Source organism: Ahaetulla prasina, chromosome 7, assembly GCF_028640845.1.
Source record: "Ahaetulla prasina isolate Xishuangbanna chromosome 7, ASM2864084v1, whole genome shotgun sequence".
Classification (NCBI taxonomy): Eukaryota; Metazoa; Chordata; class Lepidosauria; order Squamata; family Colubridae; genus Ahaetulla; species Ahaetulla prasina.
This window is the reverse complement of record NC_080545.1, coordinates 27,423,206-27,443,537: the sequence shown is the minus strand read 5'-3', so window position 1 is coordinate 27,443,537 and position 20,332 is coordinate 27,423,206.

The following is a 20,332-nucleotide window of genomic DNA, read 5'->3' as shown; positions in this document are numbered from 1 at the left end:
GTTGACCACAGTGGAAGGCAGGGTAGATGTGGCTGGAGTGAGGCGTGGCCAGTTTCCCTTCCTCCCTCTTTCCCATTCACATCTCCCTCCCTCCTTTCCTTTCACCCCTTCCTTCTTCTCATTTCCATCTCCTTCCTTCCTTCTGCCCCTTTCTCCTTCTCTCCTTCTTATTCCCATCTTTCTCTCCTTCCTTCCTTCCTTCCTTCCTTCCTTCCTTCCTTCCTTCCTTCCTTCCTTCCTTTCTTCCTTCCTTCCTTCCTTCCCTGGGCCGGGGATGAAGCACTGGGGGCTGGTCCTTTTCATGTCTCAAGGGCATTCCCGCAGGCCACATCGCAGTCCAAATCCAGCCCACGGGCCTCTCTCCCCCCCTCCCTCTTACTCTCTCTTTCTCTCTCCCCCACCCCCATTCTCCCTCCTGTTAAATCAGTGCTTTTTCACTGGTTATACCAGAGGTTCCCAATCTTTTTCGCCCGCGGCTCCCCCGGAAATCCGACCTGCAACTGCGCATGCGCACCAGACGCCCCAGAAATGGCGCATCAGCGCCAGACCCAGCGGGCGCAGATATTCCGCGGCACCCCCATGACGATAGCGCGGCTCCCTGGGGAGCCGCGGCTCACACTTTGGGAATCACTGGGTTATACTATTGTAGATCCCACTACGGCAATCATTTGCCATAGATAAATTGCCCTACAGCAGCCATTTTACAAGAGGAGCCATTACATGGTCCCAATATTCAAAATAAGGTCAGCTGTCCAAAAGTTGGGGATGTTGTCAATTAATATGTTGTATATAAGTTAGGGTTATGAAAACTGCAGTGCTTTCTGAATAATTGTCACATTGGAGGCATACATCTTCAGAACAGTACCTGAACAATCACTGTCTAATTACTTCTTTTGTGCAAATAGTGGCAGACAATTAATTGGGGGTAGCAAAGAACAGATTTCGCTAATTTGTTCTAGCAATAAAAATTACTATGTAAGAAGAGAGAAGTTGACTGGACTGAAAGAGATTGAGAATAGGCCAAGATGGTGACATTATTTGCTCAGATTGAAAAAGCTCAGATCTGGAACTGGATATTTTTATTTTTTCCTTGACATAACTTACTTCAGGGACAGACTAAAAGGCTTCATTTACAGTATACATGAGAATTGTTCGGATTATGTCTTGAACTCTCCTACACATGTTTTAATTAAACATAGATTCGTACTTTTGTTTTGATGCACAAATAACTGGTTTTAATGCAAGGTTTTAGTCACTAATTTCAATGGAACGGTGTATATAGAAATATTTATTTATTTAACCAGGGGTTAATAATGTAGCACAATTCTACTCATGTCTACTAGATGGGGGAGAGGGAGGGAGGGAGGGAGGAAGGGAGGAAGGAAGGAAGGAAAGAAAGAAAGAACCCATACAAACACAAATTCACATTTTAAATAGCACATTTTTCTGTATATGTGCACATATGAAATATGTTGAGATCATCTAAGTTCATGTAAGAACACCAAGATTTGGGGTTAGCATGTGAAAGTTCCTGGATCTACGTTTGTCATAATTGAATGTATTTAAAGATACATCTCTGGTTTAGAAAACTAAATTATGCAATGGAACTCACTGCCTGAAAAAAAATGTAGTTCAGTGACAGAAACTGAAAATGGGTGAAAATGATCAATTGACATATCTCTAATGGCATCATCATGTTGCAGTTTTACTTTGAAAAGATGCTTTGCTTGAGACTTGATCAAATGAATTCCCTCCAGGATTATCACCTCAATCCAACTGCCTACCACTTCTTTTCACCAACATAATAGTTTTCTTATTTAGTTTAATCACACAGACATACAAATGACACCAATCTCAATTAAAAGATTAGAATTAAAATACAAACTCAAGAACTCACAATATCAGAATCCATACTCTAATGCCATCTAGATACAATATTCTTTTCACTGTGCCACTATTCAAAATGGGTAAATAGAGTGCATCAAAGAAAACCAATATAATTTCCATAAAGTACAATAAATCACTTAATGAAATCTTTGTCACCACTTCTTACTTCATTTTACCTAAAAGGTAATAGGAATCTTACTATTTAGGCATTATTATTTGGGCTTCTTAGACCAAATATGTCCCCTTTCTCTCTTTCTTTCAGGCTGGAAACGTTTGACTGCTTTTCAGTAAGATGTAAAAATTTCTTATCTTTCTGTTTTTTCTTCTTCTCCCTTCCTGCATGGTCTTTCCCCAACAAAAAACAAAGACAGAGACTATTATTTACCAGTATTATTTTTGCTTCAGAGGGTAATATGGTATTTTTTCAGCAAAGTTTTCATGAAAGGTAATATTCAGTTGGCTTTGAAAGAAAAATTGGCAACTTTCCTGAGCATCCCTTCCTTCCTTTTCAGATTTTCTTTTGAAATCCTTTCATTTGTAGTCATTTGCATAAATGCATGTGTGTGTTTTCAAAAAACTAACCCATGGAGAAGCTTTGCTTTAAAATTTGATGAGGTGTCAGTTTTAGATATTTGCATTGTTAAATGTATTATTATAAACCGGAAATGAAATGAGCTCTTTTGTCATGATTGGGGCAAAAAAAAAAAGAGGAAAAAGCTGGGAGAATTGTAATGATCTTAATAGCTTTGGAGCCTCAAAATGTCATATATTTTCTCTTAAATGAAAAGCTCTTCTTTTGTCAGGAGGGAGAGCGGATTTGTGTTTAACCTGCCCAAGAAAATTTAAAGCATTCTGTGCCAAAGGAGATATAAATAAAGAGTTTATCACCTCATCACATGAAAATAGAATTTTTTTATTATCTTGGATCTATTAAATGTCTTTTCCCCAGTTGTTTCCAAAGATAGCACCCATAAGAGATGTAATAGCCCACAGAGTGGTTGTTTAAAAATAGCTTTGTCTGAAATGGCTTCAGAGTCTCTGTATCATGAATAATGTAGGTTCTGCTAGGAGAGTCACACTTTTGTGACTGCTGACTCTGTGCTTTCAATTTCACTTGCTAGGACTCACAGAAAATCAAGAGGCCCATCCTCAAGACTGCACCAAGACAATTGAAATTAATTAGGAATCACCCCATCAGGAATAATTATCTCTGCCCCATAGAGCTGAATATGATGGTAGCGCTTCAGAGGTGAAATCCACATTTTTTTACTACCAGTTTGGTGGGTGTGGCTTGGTAGGCATGTCAGGGGAAGGATACTGCAAAATCCCCATTCCCACCCCCACTCCAGGAAAAGGATACTGCAAAATCCCCATTCCCACCCCACTCCTGGGAGAAGGATATTGCAAAATCTCCATTCCCACCCCACTCTGGGGCCAGCCAGACGTGATATTTGCTGGTTTTCTGAACTACTCAAAATTTCCGTTGCCGGTTCTCCAGAACCTGCTGGATTTTACCCCTGTTTGGTTGGACAGGACTTCTTGTGTTGGCAATAATGAAATAGCAACCAACACCTCTAGCTGCGGTCATAACAGCAATAGTAAAAAAAAAGAAAAATGAGTGAGAACTTTATAAGAGGTAAGAAAAGAATTTTACTATCTTATCTAAGCATCACTATGATCAATGGATGGAAAAGAAAATGGCATTAAACCAACACAAAAGGAACTTCTTTGCTTTTAGAGGAACTTTTTTTTGTAAATCTTTTATAGAGAAAGAAAGAGAGAGAAACATAAAGATTGGGTGAATTACAAAAAAGAAAATTGTTTAGAATAAAGGAGAGTTGCTTCATTTCTGATATAATAAAGGTACAAAAGAGATGGCTCACACTCATCCTTTTGTTAAAATGCCATTATCAAAGAAGTGCCATTGTAACTCAAACAGTCTCTTGTACTAACAGAAAGATATCATTTACTACATGGACCTTTCTAGTGTTGAATGCAATCCTGTATTTATTTAGTTTCATAGCGCTACAAGATATTAAGACCATGAAAACACTTACCTAGGTTACTTGTAGGTCTTGGCATTTTCGGATCTTTTCCCATGTAAGGTTGAGAGTATTTTGGCAACATTTCGACGAGGTCTCATTCATCATCTTCAGGCTGGTGTCTTTGGCTTCGTGCTTCTCGAGCAAAGAGTGGTCAGAGCTGCTGTCTCTCTATAAATACTGGTGGGGAGGTGGGGACTGTTGCTCTGAGCGGGTTGGTTGCCTGTGTGGTTGCATCTGATTGGTAGATGGAGTGGGTGTTTGCAGATTGGTCGAGGTGGGGAGTGTTGCTGTGAGCAGGTTGGTTAGCTCTGTGGTTGCATCCTGATTGGTAGATGGAGTGGGTGTTTGCAGATTGATCAGCTGTTTCATAGCATCCTGTGTGGGTGTGGTCTGGTCTTTTGTTCCTGAGCTTTGGTGTTGTGGCCTCTGAAGTTCTGTGATGTGATGTCTTGAGAAGATGGCTGCGATGCAGTATCCCGGGCTCTGGTTTGGCTCCGAGTCCAAGGTCCTGTCATGTGTTCCTGGTGTGTGTCAGACTGCTTTGTGTGGGGATCGGAGAGGGGTGCAGCAGCCAGTGGTGTCAGCATGGTCTGGCTTCTGGATGATGGTTGTGTGGTCTGTGGGATGGGTTTGGGTTTGAATCTGGTAAGGATGATTGGTGGTGGCGTTGTGTGTTGTCCTGGGTCCGGGGTCAATTTTTGTGGCTGGGACTTGTTTGTTAACCAAGGCTGGTTTCCAGATGTCTGGTAGGCGGGAGGTGTCGTCCCGTTTGTTCATATTGTGGGGGTGTTTCTCTATTTCAATGGCTTCCATAATTATTCCTTGTTATAGTGTTCAGTTTTGGAGATTAATTAATTCAGTTTTGGAGATTAATTCCTTCAAAATCAGTTTCATGTCCTGTGGTTTTAAGGTGCTGGAAAAGGGAGGAGGTTTTTTCTTCTTTTCTGACTGCATTTTTGTGTTCTGCGATGTGTGCATTTATTCTCCTATTAGTTTGTCCAATGTATGTGGCTGGGCAGATTTTGCATGGTATTTCATAGACTCCTTGGTTTTCTAGATGGATCTTGTCTTTGGGGTTTCTTAAGATGTTGGCTATTTTTTGGTCTGTGCAGAAAGCTGTCTTGATGTTGTGTTTGTGGAGAATTTTGCTGATTTTATCTGTGGTGCCTTTGATGTACGGGAGGACGGCAATGCTGTTGTCTTGTTCTGTGTCTTGGTTCTCGTTCTGTGTCTCTCTTTGGATTAGGCTGGTAATTGTGTTTCTTTGGTATCCGTTGGAGATTAATACGTTTGTGAGAGTGTGTAATTCAATTTTCAGGTGGTTTTTGTCGGCTAGGCGTTTGGTCCTGGAGATGAGAGTCTTGGCTGCGGAGCTGATCTGTGCAGAGTGGTGATGTGATTGTGTGTTTAAGTGGCAGTTGGTGTGTGCTTTTTTCTGGTAGATGGTGTGTTCTAGGGAGCCTGGGATGGTGTGTCCTAGGGAGCCAGGTACATCATATTAGTTTGCAAAGTAGGTAATAACACTTTTGTAACCAAAAACAACAACAACAAAAAAAAAAACCTGGATGGGAGAAGCAATTGATTCTTCAACCAGAATATTTTTGATAATATAAAAATGAAAGGAAATGTTTACTTTTAAAGAATGAGGTAGGATACCAAATTGACAAGGTGATATAATCAATGATTCTAATGAAAATGATTGCTATCGTTTATGCTATTTTGCAAACTTCAGATAAAAAATATTATACATTTTTCCTACCCCAGGGATATGAAAAATTAGCAGAGCCAATGATAAAGATTTCTGGGAACTATAGTTCAGCAACATTTGAATGGAGAATTATAGACCGTTATCAGCAGAACATATACCTGGATGTGGAAGAGTTTAGGGATCAATCATCAATATGTCATAACTGAAGTGTCTAATTCCTCTGCCTTGGTCCTATTAGACCTCTCAGCGGCTTTTGATACCATCGACCATGGTATCTTGCTGCACCGGTTGGAGAGATTGGGGGTGGAAGGCACCGTTCATCGGTGGTTCTCCTCCTATCTCTCTGATCAGTCGCAGACGGTGTTGACGTCAGGGGGGCAGAGGTCGGCCCCGAGGCGCCTCACATATGGGGTGCTGCAGGGGTCGATTCTCTCGCCCCTCCTGTTCAACATCTATATAAAGCCGCTGGGTGAGATCATCAGTGGCTTCGGTGTGAGGTACCAGCTGTACGCTGATGATACTCAGCTGTACTTTTCCACACCGGGCCACCCCAACGAAGCTATCGAAGTGCTGTCCCTGTGCCTGGAAGCCGTACGGGTCTGGATGGAGAGAAACAGGCTCAAGCTCAATCCCTCCAAGACGGAGTGGCTGTGGATGCCGGCATCCCGGTACAGTCAGCTGCTGCCGCGGCTGACTGTTGGGGGCGAGTCATTGGCCCCAATGGAGAGGGTGCGCAACTTGGCCGTTCTCCTGGATGGATGGCTGTCCTTTTAAGACCATTTGACAGCCGTCTCCAGGAGAGCTTTTTACCAGGTTCGCCTGGTTCGCCAGTTGCGCCTCTTTCTAGACCGGGATGCCCTATGCACGGTCACTCACGCTCTCGTGACATCTCGTCTGGATTACTGCAATGCTCTCTACATGGGGCTCCCCTTGAGGAGCACCCAGAGACTCCAGTTAGTTCAGAATGCTGCTGCACGGGTGATAGAGGGAGCCCCTCGTGGCTCCCATGTGACACCTCTCCTGCGCAGACTGCACTGGCTACCTGTGGCCTTCCGGGTGTGCTTCAAGGTTTTGGTAATTATCTTCAAAGCGCTTCATGGCATAGGGCCGGGTTACTTACGGGACCGTCTGCTGCCACCGATTGCCTCTCACCGACCCGTGCGCTCTCACAGGGAGGGACTCCTCAGAGTGCTGTCAGCCAGGCAGTGCCGACTGGTGACACCCAGGGGAAGGGCCTTTTCTGTGGGGGCTCCCACCCTCTGGAACGAACTTCCCCCAGGACTTCGCCAACTTCCTGACCTTCGAACCTTCCGCCGCGAGCTTAAGACACATCTATTTATTTGCGCAGGACTGGACTAGAATTTTTAAATTTTGAATTTGGTTTTAATGGGGTTTTATTATTTGTATTTCTATTTTAAACATTCGGCCTTATTTAATAAGTTTTTTAATTGTTGTTTTATCCTGTATTTATATATATGTTTTATTCTGGCTGTAAACCGCCCTGAGTCCCTAGGGAGATAGGGCGGTATAAAAATGCGAAAAATAAATAAATAAATAAATAAATGCAGAGGTCTTCAAACTTGGCAGCTTTAAGACTTGTGGACTTCAACTCTCAGAATTCTCCAGCCAGCTATGCTTTGCTAGTCTAATGTGATACAATTTTCTGGGAAAGTGACTACCCAGTGAACATGTAATTCAACAAATCTTATCTATAGAAATCTTATAAAAGATTGAAAACCAAGGACAAGATTTTTCCCTAATTCACTTTTCAAAGCTGGCTTTCCTTAGCATAACCACCAAGCTTGCCTCTCCTGCAATATTTGTACACGGTAATTTTTTCAGTGCGTTGCTTTTATTCTTTTTAATTTAGTTTTTATTTTGCCCTTATTTTCTTTTTAATCCTTCATTTCTATAACTATGGGAAGCCACTATGGATTTTTTAAAGTCACATATATTACCTTAATGCATCTGTTAATAACACATTAGTAATCTGGAAGTCCCATGCATTCTGAGGACATTAAACCAGGAACTGTCATTTATAATATACAGTCTATGAAGGATTATTTTAATTATTTTACTAAAGACTCTTCTTGCCTTTGAATAACCCCCTCTTTAAGCAATAAGATAGTTCAAAAATACTGCTAATTTGTCAAATGCTTCAATGGGTTAAGCTATTCTCTTTAAAGTTCATTTTTGTTTTCTTCTCCTCTTTTGCTTCTTTGGTCTTCTTCAGTGCTTTGTAGACTTACAAATATAGTACAGAATCATTCAGTTTTGCTAGTCTCATCTAATTTCCCACAGCCTCCAGATCCCTAGATATCTTCGCTACATCACATTGTTGGCTAAAACTGGAAAGTTAAATCTGGATATCTTCCCCATTCTGATGATACTTCAGACTGTGCTGGTGGATGATCTCACCCAGCAGCTTCACACAGATGTTAAATGGGAATAGGGTTGAGCCTTGAAGCATCCCACAAAGCAGGAGCCATGGGTTAGACCTCTCTACTCTATCAATATCAACTAGTGGAAGGAAGAGAGCCAATAAATCCAGCATTGCCCAGTCCCAGCACCTGAAGCTGATCATGGAAGGTTAACATGATCAGTGGTACTGGAAACCACTGAAAGATTAGGAAAAACAAGCATGTTTACATCATCTCCATTCCATTCCTGTCAGAGATCACTTACAAGTGTAATCAATGCTATTTCAATCCCATACCTAGGTCCGACAACTGACTGGGGAAATAATCCACTTCCTTCATAGTTCTCAGCTGCAAGACTGTCTTCTCAATGACTAGACTAGCTTAGTCTGGTGAAGAGAAGGACCAGGGAAGACATGATAGCAGTGTTCCAATATTTGAGGGCTGCCACAGAGAGGAGGGGGTCAAGCTACTTTTCAAAGCACATGAAAGCCAGACAAGGAGTAATAGATGAAAACTGATCAAGGATTCAACCTAGAAATAAGGAGAAATTTTCTGACAGTGAGAACAATCAACCAATGAAACAGCCTGCCTTCAGAAGTTATGCGAGCTTCATCACTAGAAGCTTTCAAGAAGAGACTGGACTGCCATTTGTCAGAAATGGTGTAGGGTCTTCTGTTTGGGGTGGTGGTAGACTAGATGACCTACAAGGTTCCTTCCAACTCTGTTAATCTGTTAAATCTGTTAAATCTTACCTAAAAAGATGAAGTTGGCGCCTGGAAGAAAATTGTCATACCTATTTGAACCTAGATATGGCTTCCTGACAGTGGGTATACTATCCCCCTTTTAAGGAATGGTGAACTCATTCCCTTTCTCAAAGAATTCACCACCACTGGGTTCCAGCCACACATCACTTCCAGGTCAATCATAGACAACTAGGTGGGATATGAATCTAATAGAAAGGTGATTGAACTAATAGTCCCAAATCTCCTGTCCACTTGAATTTAAATTTACCAGGATTAGCAGGTTCAAAAATCTTCTCAGGCAGCGAAACTGGACTCAGTCTCAGTCATTTTCATTGGATCTTCTTCAAGCTAGATCCAACTGGGAGCAAATCTGAATGATTTAACACTGTTAACAGTGATACCTTTTTATTTTGACAGTGTTGGGTGAAAAGAAATAATTTTTCAATCAGAAGTGCTTTCCTATGAGTCAGAATTGTGTAAAAGTACTACTTTTCTTCTGAATCAAAAGTATACATGATTGACTGGCAAATAAGCAGGTGTAATCCTCTCAAATTGTAAATAAGTGGAACAAATCAATCTTCATGCTAATGTTTAAAAAGAAGTTAGGTGATTTCTAAGTAATCGATCCTGATTAGGAAAGCAATAACTGAAAAAAGAATTAAAAATTAGTAAAGAATACTTTCTTGGATAAAAGCATTGAAAGTTCACAAAATATTTCCAAATAGATGGAATGACCAGTAGTAAAATTGTCTTGGTCATTGGTTATATATAGCTAACTCTTGGTTAAGAACTTCCAAAGTGAATAGCTCATTAAGCTGTTGTAGCCAAAGATACAGAGTTCTATGTTACTTGAGAAGATTAATGAAATGGAACAGGCTATTTAGAAGACCAAGTTAAACCCTCTTTTCTCAGTGGTAGAATCCAAATGAAAATACCTTCAATGAATTACTTTCTGCCTGCAGTGAATTATCTATCTGCCATCTCTCATAGTAGAAGTCAGTTTTTTTTCTAAGTAGGTACCATTCAATTATTATGGGCTACAATTCCTAACTTTATGAATCAATATTTAGAGCACCAAGCAGGAAAAGATGGCATATGAGTTCATGTATTAATAAGTCATCTTCATTTGGTAGGTATCCTACTGAACATGCAACTGTTGAAATATTCTAGTCCAACAATTAGTAGCTGCATAGAGATATTGCTTGATTACTTCCTCAAATATCTTTATCTATTTCTATATCTATCTCAGATCCGAACTCACACGTCTTGAGTGATCTCAACCCAGAGTTTCATATACTGTACTTCCAGTTTGTGGGATACTGAACACTTTTGGAGCTGTCACAAATGCTACAGCATCTGCTTCCATGGTGTTGCCCACCCCATTTCAAGTGTCAGACTTGATTGACTTTGTCATCCAATACCTTGGGGAGAAGTTAGATGAGTGTAGTGACTTGAAACAGAGGCAACAGAGGCAGAATTTGGATTGGCAATGAAGCAACAATTTCAAGCTGATACAAATCTTTTGCCAACTTAAGGACAGGTGGACTTCAAGTGGGGAAATATCCTTAATTATGCTGGCTCTTAAGAAATTCCTAGACCTTTTTATCATCTAATGTCATAAAAATCTCCCAAAGATTTTTGGATAAAATGAAAAGGATAAAAATCTCCAAAAGTACAGGACCCAAAGTATAAGGACATACCAGATGAACAAAACGGAAATCTAAGAATATTCTCTTTGATGGAGAGAAAAATAGTTCTAAGAAACTAATTAGATGCTTCAAAAAGAAAGCATGTATCATGCCAATACTTTAGGTTCATGGAACTCAGTAGGAGTTCCGCTGTTTTTCTCATCCATTGGAACTCTCTTACTTTTTGCAATACTTCTTGAGTTTTTTTTTCTTAAAAAGAGAGAGAGGGGCTATATAAAATAGCTATATAAATTGTTTCAATGATGGCACTTAGAATCTTTCATCCAACAGGATTATTAGATAAGAAAACTAGTAGGTAGGAAAAGAGATTTTTCTGGACACGGAAGATAGGCTTTATGATTTAGTTGTAATGCAACAGTATTTGCATTGCTGAATACCCCAAATTCCTATTTATAAGGATATAAAACAAAGATATATATGTGTGTGTGTGTGTGTGTGTGTGTGTGTGTTTGTGTGTATATATTTGCTCCTAGAAGCACGAAGCTGTAAACACCAGCCTGAAGATGACGAATGAGACTTCGTCGAAACGTCGCCAAGACACTTCCAATTTTATGTGGGAGAAAACCCGAACAACCCAAGACCTGCATGTATGTATGTATGTATGTGTATATATGTATGTATGTGTATATATATATGTATATATGTATGTATGTATGTATGTATGTATGTATGTATGTATGTAGGTGTGTATATATATATATATAATCTATTTAACCCAACAAGCTAGGCAATCATTTTTCTGAGTTAGGTGTTCAGAACTTATCCAGATTGGTTTGATTTGGTTTGAAAGAAAATCACAGAAGACTTCTGGAATACTGGGTACTTTTATTTTATTTATATATACATTTAGGGTTGTGTATATGTTGAAAATGCTTCAGGATAAATGCTTTGGGTTGCATGCAAGCACAGCACCTGATGGCTGTTCATTAAAGCAGCTGAACCTTTTTTTTAGGCTTTGGTGCAAGCATGGAAAAAAATGCTTCAAGGACTTCAACTTTTTAAAGAGATTGCATCTTTAAGACCTGGTGACAAAGCCTTCTTTGCTGATGGCTTGTTCAGAGTTTCTGAGGGCAGGGTAGGATATGTGAATAAATGTGCTTATTTTAATTTAGCGCAAAAAGCCTTTCTCTTTTTAAAGGAGTTAAGGCTTATTGTGAATTAGATGGGAATTGTGAGTTGAAGGAACACATAGCATAAAATGATTTCTGTGCTCTGAAGGATCTTTTAAATTTATTTTCAGTCCTAAGAATGGATATATAAATTGAAATAATAAATAATATATACACTAACTTTTAATATGTGATATAGATATATAGAGGGATTTGAGCAATATGATCACTACAATCACCATAAAAAGATAAGTAAATAGAATAGAATAGAATAGAATAGAATAGAATTTTTTATTGGCCAAGTGTGATTGGACACACAAGGAATTTTTCTTGGTGCATATGCTCTCAGTGTACATAAAATAAATAATACCTTCATCAAGGTATAACACAACACTTAATGATTAGGATACAAATTCAACACTTAATGATACAACACTTAATGATAGTCATAGGCTACAAATAAGCAATCAGAAAACAATCAATATTAGTATAAATCGTAAGGATACAAGCAACAAAGTTACAGTTGTAAGTGGAAGGAGATGGGTGATGGGAACAATGAGAAGATTAATAGTAGTGCAGATTTAGTAAATAGTTTGACAGTGTTGAGGGAATTATTTGTTTAGCAGAGTGATGGTGTTCAGGAAAAAACTGTCCTTGTGTCTAGTTGTTCTGGTGTTCAATACTCTGTAGCGACGTTTTGAGGGTAGGAGTTGAAACAGTTTATGTCCAGGATGTGAGGGATCTGAAAATATTTTCACAGCCCTCTTTTTGATTCATGCAGTATACAGGTCCTCAATGGAAGGCAGGTTGGTAGCAATTTTTTTTCTACAGTTCTAATTATCCTTTTGTAGGAAGTTAGCACCCTACAGAAGAATGAAATATCTTAGGAAATATTAAAAAGGCAGAATATATTTCCCTGGATGAGAAATGGAGAAACATGTTTTAAGACAAAGCAGCTCCCTGCAACTTCCTGCCACCCCCCACCTTTGTCAATGGGCCATTAAGGCCTCAGCCAAGCTCACGCATTCCCCCTACCCTTATCAATAACCCTTAACCCTTTAGTTAAAACATCTGTGTTGCAAACAGAAGATGTAGTGAGTCTGCAAGCTCTGCAGAAACTAAAGTGGTCTTTTTTGGGGGCTTTGAAGGTCCCTAGTTTTGTATAACTTAAGTTTCTACATGCTTGGCGATAGTGGGAGAAGTAGGGTTGTTGTTATTGTTATTGTTGATGTGATTATTGGTGTGTTTTTGTTGGTAGTTCGTCATTTTAATTGTATTAGTGTTGTAGAGGCAGAAACTCATTCTCCCCACCTTTGTCAATGGACCATCATCTGCAGCACAATAGGACCCACCTAGCAACAGAAAGTCACCACATGACACCGGGGAAGATTACATCAGCCAGCAAGGCTAGCTAAGACCCCTACCCCCTGGGAGTCTGACAACCAGTCAGGATGCTTTTCCTGTGCCCCAGAAAATTCAAAGCTCAGAAAAAGCATAAAGCCAGGGAGTGCACAGGATCTCATCCCTTTTCTGTTCAGGAACTCAAGCCATGTGATCCTGACCACCATTAAACCATCTTTCCAAGCAGCCTCCATGTTTCCAGTGTCTTTTTCCCCACTTGGAACTGAACCCGGATGGACGTTTTCTTCCAACACTCTGAAGTCTGTGTCTGTCTTGTTGGGTTGCAGCATGTGAAAGTACATTGCTTAGGAAAATTGAAGGCAGAGAGTTTTATTTCTTTTATTTCTTAGCTTGATTAGAATTCCCGCCTGTTTACCTCTCTTTCTCCGCTTCCGCCCTTTGGTTTTTTTGCTAATCCATGGCTCCAGGGAAATTGCTTCTTCCTGTGTTAGAATCTCCTCTGCGTTTGTAAAGACCGGGAGGGGGGGGGAGGCGTCTAGAGAGTTGATCCTTAAAGAAACATTGCTTAATTTTTAGCAGATGGTCTTGTGAATAAGAAATCCGTAGTGAGTCGCAGAGAATAATTAGAAATAAAGAAACCATTAGAGAGCATTTCACCGAGGTAGCCTTTGGCGGCACCATGTTGGAAGCATTGGTGGAATATGAGTAAATTTTGTATATTCATGGACATTTGCCAATGTATATAGACACTGGCAAATGTTACTTGGGGAAACAGAACTCGATGTTCTCCATGTTGTTTTCTTCAGAATTTCAGGTTCCATTTTTGACTCATGGTTTTTCTTAGCCACTTTTCTACCTTTTCCCCCTTACTTGGCATGTCAGAACAATAACAAATTTTAAAATTTTTGTGAATTGGATATTGAGATAAGTTAGTAAAACACTAAACACTATTACTAAACCAAATGGATTTTTAAAACATCTTTCTGATAAGAGAAGGATGGTTTAAATGTATGGGTTGATGGGGATATTAATTATGGTGATAAAGTAACAGTAAAGTAAGGTAATGTTTAAGAATAATAACAGCATCACAATTGACGTATTTTCTACTTTTCTTTTGAATTTAATCCGTATTTTATTATGAACCTTAGCATTGCCAGATTCTTAATGTTATTCTGTTGGAACTGTGATTCATTTGATCCCTTCTTTAAAAAAGAAAAGAAAAGCTAAGCCTTATTGTGAGTCAGATGGGAAATGTTGAATTGAAGGAACACATAACAAATGCTGTTCTTTGGCAAATCCAGCAGGTTTAGGAACAAGGAGAATAAACCTTTTCAGGGGCATTATAATGCAGCATGTAAGTTGCTCTTGAATTTCAGGAATTAATGCTCCTGAAGGCAGGGTGGTAGAACTCTTTCCCTTCCAATGCCACCTGCTCACTTTGATACTCTGAATGAGAAAACCAGTAGTAGTGGAAAGTTCCTAAATTACTGGCAGGACAAGAAAAATCTGTATTGAAAGGAGGAGGTGTATTTTATGGGCCTATTGAACAATAGACTTGCTTTGGTTATTGTAATTATACCACCCTTGTTCAGTGTCACAGCTGCTATGCATTATTATTCATCTGAGTACAATAAAAGAGTCCTTAAAAAAAGATTCCCTACAATTAGCATGTTGATCAGTGTGTACTTTATAGCAACAACAGTTTGCTTCCTTATAACCTGGCATTTCTTAAGGAATAGAAATAAGTTATTCACAACGAGCCTTAAAGATGCTTTAAAAATCCACAAAGGTGCTAGATTTGCTGTTCCTTAAGATATTAATATGTTTTTGAAATGGCACCACATAACACCAAGCATTATAACTTTCATGATGCATTGATTTCAGCAAAGGTTACAAATGTGATTTGATTTTGGTAGTTTAGATGGCAATTTTTTCTCTTTGGCATTTCTCTTCCCTACACCTATCTAATGCGCCAGTCTTTCTTTTAGATTCCTTTTAGAAATCTAGAAAAAGATTTGCCTTTTATGTATAATTTTGTTTTATATATTTTAGCTTTTCATTGTTTTTTGAGCCTTTAATGTATTTCTGTGCTTCTTAATCAACTATATTCTTCCCTCCTTATGCTGGTCTTTGTCCATAATAAAGATTTGATTTAATCTCTTTGACTAATTGTACTTTTTTCATCCTCTTTGCCATCTTTCATTTTGAACAAATCGATACAAGGCAAGGATGCAAAAAAGACAGAAATTGGATTGAAGTTGAACCATGCCATGCCAACTTTCCCACAAATCTCCACTGTCTTCAGCTAAGCCTGGCTGAATCTTCTTCCTCCTCTACAAAGAAAGCGTAGATCGTATTGATTAGCAATCAATGCAATATTGGTGATGGATCCTGAGTTGAAATAGAAAGCAACGAAACCCCATTTATCACTTTACTGACTATTAAGAGAGGAGAACTCTATGCTCTTATCACAGAAACTTTTTACAGGCTACAAAGGCAGTAGATAATTTAACACTTTTTGTTAGTAAACAGCTACCAACATCTATCCTGCTAGTGAACGTTACCTACTTCGAGTGGTGGATTCAGCCAGTTCGCACCACTTCAGGAGAACCAGTTGTTAACTTTCTGAGCAGTTTGGTGAACTGGTTGTTGGAAGAAATCATTAGGTCAGAGAACCGGTTGTTAAATTATTTGAATCCACCTCTGCCTACTTCTACAAAGACAATGCTGGTCAGGTACTGCTGATACTATTTATTTGATTTCTATATTCTAAATTCAGTTTCCGACATTGGCTATTCCCTAGCAACATGAGACTGTGGAAAACTTTTTCATTTGGGACTAGTGCACTGAATGGGTTCTTGCTACCTGAGAAAACAGATACTTATGAACCAAATCATTTAGGACTTTAAAGACTAAGTGCAGCACTTTCAATTACACTTAAAAAACTTTTGAAAATGAGTGCAGTGTTTACAAGCATATGGTTGGGTCAGCCCTTATCTCTTAGCATGCAAGTTGCTTCATTATAGGAGATGCAGGTTTTCATACCTATAGGTCATACATTCCATCTTTAGCTTTTAAGCTTTTGGAAATCCCTGGTATGTGTGCTTATGACTCAGATTTTTTTTTTTTTGCATTCTTCTATATGTAGTAGTGTGCAGTAAAATTATCAAGGAGAAGGAAAATAAGATTTTTAATATCTCTCAGGAGCAAATTGAAATATAAATAAGTATTTATAAGAAGACACATTTGGCAAAAGAAGCAAACAATGTTGGGCATTGTTCTTTTTGCATCAAACTACTATATTTGCACTTAGATTTTCTAAGAAGTTCCCTTCAGTGTTTCTTTAGCCTCCCAAAAGAGAGGCATTTCTATAGCTATTCAGGGAGCTTCATAGCTATGCTGGGATTTAAATTTGTATTTCCCATATCTTCATTCAGTTCTCTAATCATGGAATCATATTGACTATATTTCACATTTTTTTAAAAAAAATGTATTGTAAGCCAATCGGAAAAGTTGTTCCTGTGCTAAATTCAAACTATAACACACTACTTTAAAATATTTTACACTTTACCCAGGAATGGCAACATAAACATGTAAACAGATGAAAAAACCCAGTATTGATTTATTGCCTTGTACCATCTCACCCCATATTAGGATTGTGAAATTGACAAAGTCCTCTTTTCTTAATCTAGAATAATAATTTTTAAAACAATAACCAACATAGCCCTTGTTTTGAAGATTTGAATTCAGTAAGAGCCCTGATTAGAGGATGTGCTCCAGAATATATGGAGTGCTCAACTACATCCAATAATTAAATAGCAGCATAACCCAATTATAAAGAAGATTGCATTTATTTCTTTGCCATTCATCAAGTGATTCTTCTAAAATGCTCATCATATATTTGTCTTGAATATCAAGTATGGGCTTAGCACAGTTATCAATGAATGCAGACAGACATTCATTATATGTGAAGTAAATGTAGTTTTACTACATTTACTACATTCACATTATATGTGAAGTAAATGTATAGGATGAGAGCTGTATCTTAAAGACAGAGAAAGGAGAGGAAATTTCCTTTTATTTCTTAAACCTAGAGATTCATTTAACTAATAATAGACCAGCTGACAAACAAATACAGGAACAACTATCTCTATTTCTATCTCTAGTAGTGAAAATGTGATAATGAATGCAAAAAGGGTGATGAGGACTCCCACAAGTTGGCTGTGTCTTTTGAGTAGCAGAAGCCTTTGCCTTGATTCTCTTTTATCTTCAGAGTGTGCAGGATAAAGCTAGAAAATTTTCTTTTATGAAATCTGTCACAATGATGTACCATGAAACACAGAACAGCCTATACAGCCTATACTTACAGGCACAACATTTCTCAATTTTAATGTACTACTTTTTCATTGTATTTCTCAGATACAGAAAAATGTTTTGCTTCAATACTGTGACCTTTGTGGCTAACACACCATGTAGAACTTTATATATCCTACAGAAAGAATACTGCAAAGTAAAGTTTGACAAGACCTTGCCTCTAGGTTAATGTAGAGAGATTCACATTTCCAGGCTAAGTATTCTTCACAAGTTAGATTACTGAATGCCTCAACAATGGGATTCAAAAGATGGCAGGAATTCATGTGTAAGATTTACATACTGAGCGACCATCAGTGTTACACTGTGGCCTGAGGTAAATTATTGTTTGGGTTCATTGCCAGCTCACAGTGAGTGGAATCTGGGAATGAAAATGTCCTTCACAATTTGAGATCCTTGCTGTCAGCTACGTGAGGAGACTCTTGTTTACGGTTTGCCATTTTCTGACTGGCAATGAGAACTCTTAAATTTGCTTGTCATGATCAGATTAGTCATTTTAAATCAATTCCATGGCCAAATGTTGCAGAACAAATGTTTAAAGACATCTTATTTCAAGATCCTATGATAATTTACATTTTCATTACGCTGAAAAGTCTTTAATGGAAATCACAAGGGGTGAGTCAAGTTATGCCTACAGTAATCAGTTCCTGTTGGCAAGATTCTCCAGGCACAGAAAGAAATAGGAAAGGAATTGCCTGAAATTATATATTAAAAAAAAGACCAGATCTGATAAGATGTTGGTAATCCTACCCTGAGATCTTGAAAGAATAATGGTTATTCAATAACCCAACATTATGAAAGTGTGTAAATTTCAGCAAAAATTTAATGGGGCAAGGAATGTTGTTCTGGAGCATAATGAACTTTGTCACCCATGGAAGTTGTATTGCCCAACCTGAAATAATAAAAAGAGGTTGTATCAAAAGTTTTGATGTTGCTAGTAGTAGAAAGTACCTGTATTGATTAGGGCTCATTTACGATAACTAGTGTAAAGATGGCACAAAGCAGACCTATGTTCTATTCTTATAGCCAAACTCAACGCTTTCTCATTAAGGAAGCATTTTTATTATACAGCCTGTTTTCAGTGGTTTTCAGCAGTCCATGAAAACGGCTTCAGCTTGTCAGCTTGGGGAAAGAGAATGTTTTCTGCCACTTTTAGTAATAGTAATGTTTGTAAGTTCAAATTCTGTTTTATATACAATTTTGAGTTAAAGGCAGGAATGAGACTATAGGAACTGTCTCTATAGACAAAAACTCCAAACTCCATCCCCAAAACAATTACTAATTCAACCTATCCTATGTTTTAAGGAAACAAGTCAAAATGTACAAGAGTGATGAGGACTGCTACAGCTATTCTTCATAATCCTTTATTTAACATCCTTATCATATTTCTCAAGTCCTGCTCCTCTTCTATTTTTTAATCTTTCCTCATAGAAAAAAGTAGATGATTCAGAAAATTAATAAAATTCTAATATTTGTCTTTTTGGAGGAAAAATATGCTCCTTTCAAATACTGGATTTTTTAAATAAATAAATGAAGCAACAAGGAGAAAGCCTCAGTCCATGGGTCTGATTCAAATCAGTTTCCTGTTCCTGTATAAGGAAATTAAAATCAGAAATGAAACTAGTTGGTAAAAACTGTAAGCACCATTTCCCTGTCTGCAGGGTTAGAGGTTGTTTTTTAAAAAAGAAAATCTATTTTGACTTAAAAAATGCAGTGCAATATAAAAAATCCTAATTCTTAGTTTAAAATCAAATTATCTTCACCTGACAATATTTGGCTCAAAATTGTATTTTAATAGAACTATATTTTGAAAACAATATTTGTTTTATTGATAATCTATATTGCTATTTGGATGCTATTTTCTTTGATACAAGTCAAATTTGCATAGTGGCATATTGGCTTACTGGATAGGGTTGTTGCTATGAGAATGATTTCTTATTAAATTTGTAATATTTTTAGCACTATAATTATAATTCATGTTTGATTTTTAAAGCAATTTACAGTCTTTACTTCACAAAGGCTATAAATTGCTTCAACTACCAAAATGCATTTCAATTAGAGTACAAAAATTATTACTAAACTCAGTAATTAATCTAATTCAACATTCCAGATACAGAGGGATACACAGGACATTGGTTCCTCTATGTTTTAACACACATCACATCTATTTGTGTACTGATATATGGTAAAAAGGTGTTTATTTAAGTGGAAATTGTGGTGGCATATTATTTAATTGGAAGATTTGTTTTCTTTAAAGGGATGTATCACATAGTGAGCCTTTTAGAATGAATATGAGAAAATAGTCATTTTCTTTCAATTTATTTTAATTTATTTTATCACTCCTTCATAGAGTATAATACATTTTGCTAATGTCTTGGCAAACAGACCTTGTGCTATTCCCTGTGCCTTTTCCCCAGTTGACTTTAATATCAAAGCCAATGAAACCTTGCTGAAAAACTGAAAGCTGCAAAATTGTCCTTTATCGGCAGAACAAAACCCAAGAATTATTGTGAGACTATAAATAAAGCAATACAAACTAAAAGCATATTATACCTATTGTAAGTAAATAAGGAATAGACCATAGTAGCATCTAAAATAGGATGATTAAAAAGCTGAAGGTATCACAATTGCACAGTTACCAAAAATAGTACTAAAAGGTTAAAAATAAAAGCCCTCCAAAAGCTACACATATCTGGAACAAAAATAAGATTAGAGCACCCAATTAACACTGATTCACCTTTTTTCCAATCAATATAAATGAGCTAACGTCTCTGAAGGTCAGGTTTCTGCTGACCTCTGTTAGTTCAGAAGTTAAATATCAGTTAAGAAAATTTCTCCAAAAATTGGATGAGGCAAGAAGCAGTAAATCTTAATCTTCGTCACATAGAAAGTGAGGAGAAAGATCCAGAAGTAACTGTTGTGGGATAATATTGTAGCTTGAATATGTGAATGCTCACAAGCAATAAATCTTTTCAAAG